Here is a 6,564-nt window from a genome sequence, read left to right on the forward strand (position 1 = left end):
TCACAGCACTATATCTTGCAAAGATTAATTTATTTGATCTACTTAACCTCCGAATCTTAAGATATTGTCTTCATGAAAGTTGTGGACAATGATGTTGGGTTATTCAGAAATTTGAATCACCTAATGTAGACGATTCTATGAAAAGTTATGTCCAAAATACAGAAATAGTATTACTTTTGTCAAGAATTGAAATACAACATACAACGTTTTAGGGGGTGTTATAGGAAGGAATACGCTCATTGAAGTCTTACATACCTTAGAGTAAAGCTTAAAGAAAATAACATAATTTGTATAATCAAAATATTTTAGGCATGAGAGAACATAATTATAATCAAAATACTTTTGGCATGAGAGAACATAATATAATCAAAATACTTTAGGCATGAGAGAATATAATTATGATCAAAATACTTTAGGCATGAGAGATCATAATATAATCAAAATACTTCAAAATCTTTTCATGTCTTCACATAAGGATCTTTGATAAATCAACAATTCAATTCATTTAAGAGCCAACATAAGCTAACATAAGGTGATTAAACTTCAAATATTTAATAATCTATACATTTGGAATCATGATATGAAAACCCATAAAGTTTCATGCTTGAATTAAATAGAAAACTTGATAATTCATTTGGACTTCATGAATGAAAGGATCCATGAATTAATAATATTTTAGGGGGTGTTAAAATTTATATGAAATACAAAGAATGATAATTTACTTTGGAAATTTAATAGTTAAAGAACTTCAAACATTGAAAGATATACTAAATCAGAATTTTTTTGATAAAGAACCTATAAGTAAATCCTTAGATATCATAAGATTCTCATATTTCTAAAATAAAAATACTTGAAGGAAACGGAGGAAATAATTTAAAATGGTAAGATTCGACTCAGAAAATTTTAAAATAGATAATCTTATAATAAATATAAAAGAGAACAAGTTAAACAATGAAGGTGATATGATAAACTTAAAAATGGATACTATCAAACTAGAAGAAGTAAATTTTAATCCTAATATTACTGAGCTCCCTAGTCAGGCTGAAAATAGCCGAACAAGTTTTAATAAATCACCAGGGCTTATGCAGGAATCGATTATGCTCTAAGAGAAAGAGACAGTCATACACCCATAAAATCAATGATAAGTGAAGCGATTAATCAATTTGGAATATATCTAGATTTAGATTGTATCAATAATACTGAAGAAGCTATAGATAAATGAGAAATTTCCTTAAGGATAGCAGTAACAATAAACAAAATGGATTATGACACGACTAAACACTTTACAGAATGAAGTTTATTTAATAGTGTGCTAAAATTTTGGTAAAACTTAAATGATGCCACTAGAAATGATATTTTTGGTACCCATGATAATATTGCTAATTTAATTACAAGGGCTACAGAAGCTATAAGATTAGAATTTGCCGGAGAAGGTAATATTTTAAAAGACCCTGCAATGATTAAAAAATACGAAATTACTTTGTTACGATTATAATTATATGATATGTGTGAAATATATAAATATATTTGTGTTTTTCCAAGATTATTATTATTATATTTACAACAGAGTAAAAAATACAGAAATGTATCTGCCACTATTTTTCACTAAGATACCAGACCCTTGGGGAAAAAAGTTAATAGATACTTATAATTCCAGTACAACTGATACTTTAGTAAAAAAAATAACTCATTTAAAGGATAAGCTAAGCACATGGTGTGATTATGCCATACTGGCTAAAGCAACAAAAAGATTAAGAAAAAAAATAAGCTTATGTTGTGATAATCCTAAAATGCCTATAATGATTGGACGTGAAAATCCCTACTATTACAAAAAGATTAAAAGAAAATATAAGGAAAAAAACTTTTTAACAAAAAATATTTTAAAAAGAGAAAGGCTAGATATTACAAAAAGAAAGAATATACTAAATATAACAAATCATTTTTTAAAAGAAATAATAAGAGAAAAAATCCAGGAATGCAGATGTTATTACTATAAAGAGATTGGATACTATGCTAATAGATGCCCAAAGAAATTTGCTAATAATAGCAAGAAAATAGAAATTGATGAAGATATTGAAAAAATAATAAATTTGAAAGAATTTATACATTAAATAATTTTGAAGAAGTTGAGTCTGACGATACAATTTTTATATTAACAAATACTGATTATTATTCCTCTTCAGAAGAAGATAGTCAAAATAAATAATGAAATAGAAACTGTCCAGGATATAATAGAAGAGACGATAGAACAAGTTCGAGAATACATTCAAGATATACTTATAGATAAAAGAAAGCTAAAACAAATACAAAATAGAAAATTTTCTTTAACTAATTACTCAGGATTTAAAGCAGATACGCTTGGAAGATTAGGATTAAGAAAAAGAAAATATCATTTATTTTACGGATTAAATATCCAAAAAAGAGCTTTAGAAGTTTCTATTACTTCTAATAAAGTAATGATACCATTACTATCTAAAAACGATATTCAAGATAAATTATGAAAAATGAAGACAGAAATTTGAAATACTCTTGGATTGATACATATAGGAGCGATCCAGATAATAATAAAATCCACATTTAGAGAAGGATTAGATACCCATATAGATTTAGCTATCTTAGATAACATGATAATAAACAGAGAAGAGGCCTGTTTAGAAATCTTACGAGGAAATTTACAATATGGAAAGATTAAGTTTAATATATATCCAAGAATTTCATATCATCTTTTAGATAAAGACTTTGATAAAACTCTAAGCTTAATACAAGATCTTAAAAGAAAAGAATTCTTTCACAAAAACAATAGGCCATATTCGATAACTTATGTTATTTCTTATGTAATTTCAAATACTCATCATTTAGATTGCTTTGCTATAAAAGATACGGTAGATTATCCCTATTTATTTGAAGAAGTTAGTCAAATACAAATGTCCAGCATAACCAAGATACAAGAAATAGAAGATACGCCATTATACTTAGATTTACAACCTAAACCCTTGTATAATCAACAAGATTCAACATCTCGATTATCTTTTCATGAAACTCGAGTTATAAACTCATCTGTGTTAATAAGAAAAACAAAAAGATTTATACGACCTATCTTAGAAGCAAAAAATGATGAAATAAAAAATTATAAGATAAAGAAAGAATATTTTAATGGTATAAAGTTCATTCCCATCAATATTTTATTAGATATAGGTGCTAGTGGAAATTACATTAGCCTTAGGCTATGTAAATATCTTCAACAATAAAAATTAAAAGAAAAACATCTATATACTGATTTCAACGAAAGGAGACATGAAATAAAAAACATGATAGAAACCATTTTAAATTCGAAGATAACACCATACCTATAAGATTACTAGTTGAACCAGAAGGAAATAATGATATTTTAGAAATCCTATTAGGAACTACCTTCCTAGATAGTGTAAAGACATTCGATATACTTGATCAAGGTATCAAGATTACTTACGATGATAAGATAATATTCATATCAAAATGACAAGGCAATGTAGTATATATATATACCAATTGGAATAACGTACAAAGATTATAAAGCAGAATATTTTGCTTCCAATATAGACAATGGATCGGGAAAATGTTGTTGTAAACCAGAAATATTTTCCAAAGAATACCATCAAGATTTACCTATTACCAGGGGAAGAGATATATCAAATAATATTATAACAATGTCTAGAGGCATTTTTCAACCGATTATATTATTAGGATATTTTTTAATAAAATGTCCCCTATTTTATTTTTATAATACCAGACAAGATTTACTGTTAGGAAATAACTTTTTAGAAATGTTTCATAGTGTATTCTACGATAGAGTCCTATTTCAAATAAAATTTAAGACTCCTTGTCAACATACGATTGTTGTATAATATACTTATTCAAAAATATTACCTATTCAATTTAAACCCCGCACAGCCCAATGTGGTGTATAGGATACCAAAAAAATTATTTTTTCCAAAAAGCACTCCCTTTCTACAATATGATACTTATTGGGACAACCTTCAGATAATAAATCAGCAATATCTCTTACTAGAATATTAGATAACCTTCAACAAATTAGAAGAAAATATAGATATAATCAAACAAAAATTAGAACAATGTTTTTCAGAAAACCCTATAAAAAATTGGGATAAAAATAGGATAGAAGCCCAGCTAGAAATGAAAGATAAAGATAAAATCATTAGAGTAAAACAATGAGATACAACCCGATGACCAAGAAAATTTCCAAAAATAGATTAAGAAATTACTAAGTCTTAGAATAATAAGACCATTAACCATCCCCATAGCTCTCCAGCTTTTATGGTAAGAAATCACGCAGAGATAGTATGAAATAAATCAAGAATGGTTATCACCTATAAAACATTAAATGATAATATCATCTTTGATGGATATTTCTTACCCCATAAAGAGAGTCTAATCAATAGAACCACTAACAAGAAGAAGATATTTTCTAAGTTTGATTGAAAAAGTGGATTTTGACAAATAAAAATGACTAAAGATAGTATTCAATATACTGCATTTTCCACCCCTCAAGGACAGTATGAATGGTTAGTCATGTCATTTGGATTAAAAAATGCACCTCAGATATTTCAAAGAATAATGGATAATATCTTTAAATATTATGACTATATATTTGTTTACATTGATGATATTCTAGTTTTATCTGATAGTCTTGAAGATCACCTGATACATCTGTCACGACTCAAATCCGGGTGTGATGGCACTCATCTCAACTCATCGAGACAAGTCAACCTAATACCCAACAGAAAATAGATGCGGAAGAAAATAAAATAAATCAACATTTAACTTAATCAAAAACACATAAAACAAACTCAAATTTCCCCAAGATTGATTGTCATGTGTACAAGCCACTAATACATTACTGAAGTATGAAAGAAAATACAGCCACAATGTCTTTGTCTCTACAATAGGACTAAAACATTTTAAAGGAGTAAGAGGTGTCCGTTAGATGGATGTAACAGCTACCTCAACACTCGAGATGATAACCTCGGATGTGGTGTAAAACATGAGGAGATCAAGCAGGTCCGGGCTCACAACCTACATAAGTGTAGAAGCAAGGGGTGAGTACCAAACAACACGGTACTCAGCAAATGGATAACTAAAACTAAGCGAAGCTCAATAGATACAAATACTTCTGTCATCCCAACCAAACCTCCTCAACTACAACATGCATAAAACAGCCCAACTCTACACTCTACATAATAATAACAATACAGTCCACGAATATTCATCGGTAGTCTTATCAAGTGAATCATATCAAGTCAAATTCAACATATACAAAGCAATAAGTGGTAAACGCGAATTCACAATTATCAACAAAATGCGATGCAATGCAATGAGATGATGCATGTTTGTCCTATCGGTACATATCTCCTGAATTACAGTCCGAAACCCATGGGGATATTTCTGTTCATGTCACCTTCCACGGAGCGTGTGTCCCTGTAATGACCTTGAGGGTGATTTTTGAAAATTTATACAAAACACGTGTGAACAGTAACACGCATGAACAGTAATTGTTTGGGCAGAAAATGCCCCTTTCTTCCTATTTCAATATTTTTCATCATTTATTTGAGTTCTTGAACTCCTTGAGGTGATTTGAGAAGATATTTTTAAGGCAAAGTGTTGGATAAGTGATTTTTGACCTAAAACCTTTCCTTTTCATTAAGTTTTTGATGATTTTAACCCCTAAAGTTTAGTTTCAAAGCCCAAAAATCTTTATTTCTTCACTAATTCAAATTTAAGAAAAATGGTGATTTATAACTCATTTTGAGCTCTATTTTTATGGATTTTTCAACCATGAGTTCCTTATTACAAGTAGAATGTGATTGTCTAATAAATTTCCAGATTTGTCCTTTTTCGGAAATAATTAATTTTTGGATCATTTTACCCCCGATTCTAAAACCTATCAATATGGGTGTCATTGGACTCCTTGTGATGTGTATGATTTATTGTTGATAGTGGGTTGTCAATCCGGGCATTGAATTCAAGAGTTGCTTGTTTGGTGGAGGTGTTTGAGTGTGGTTTCGACAATTGAGGTAGGTTTGGCTATCCTTCTTTGAGATTGAGAAGGGGTAATTAGTCATTCATATGTTATAGACTTTGGGATGAGGTCGTAGTATGAGTTGAGAATGTTATATATATTGTGATGCTCGTGTGGGGGTTTATTTATTAATGTATTGCCATGTGGGGGTTTATTTGTATTACATAGCCCATGTGGAGGCCTTATTTGTTATCTTATTTTCTTTGAGAGCATGTGATTCGTGATTTGCCTAAGAGAGAGACTTGAGTAAATTATTTGACTTGTGATGCTCGCCTAAGAAGTTGAGTTGGGGGTTTTGAGAATGCTTGAGTATTGAAATATTGTTGAGAAATGGATGAATATTCCTATTACTATTTATTGAGGGTGAATATCATGTGTAGGCTAAGTTTTGAGAACTTTGAACCTTCTACCACATGTGAGTTGAATATTACTTCCATGTCATATGTGTTTTGATGCATTCATCCTCATTCATCATAGACGTTGAGAAA

This window comes from Solanum dulcamara, chromosome 6 (genome assembly GCF_947179165.1).
Source record: "Solanum dulcamara chromosome 6, daSolDulc1.2, whole genome shotgun sequence".
NCBI lineage: Eukaryota > Viridiplantae > Streptophyta > Magnoliopsida > Solanales > Solanaceae > Solanum > Solanum dulcamara.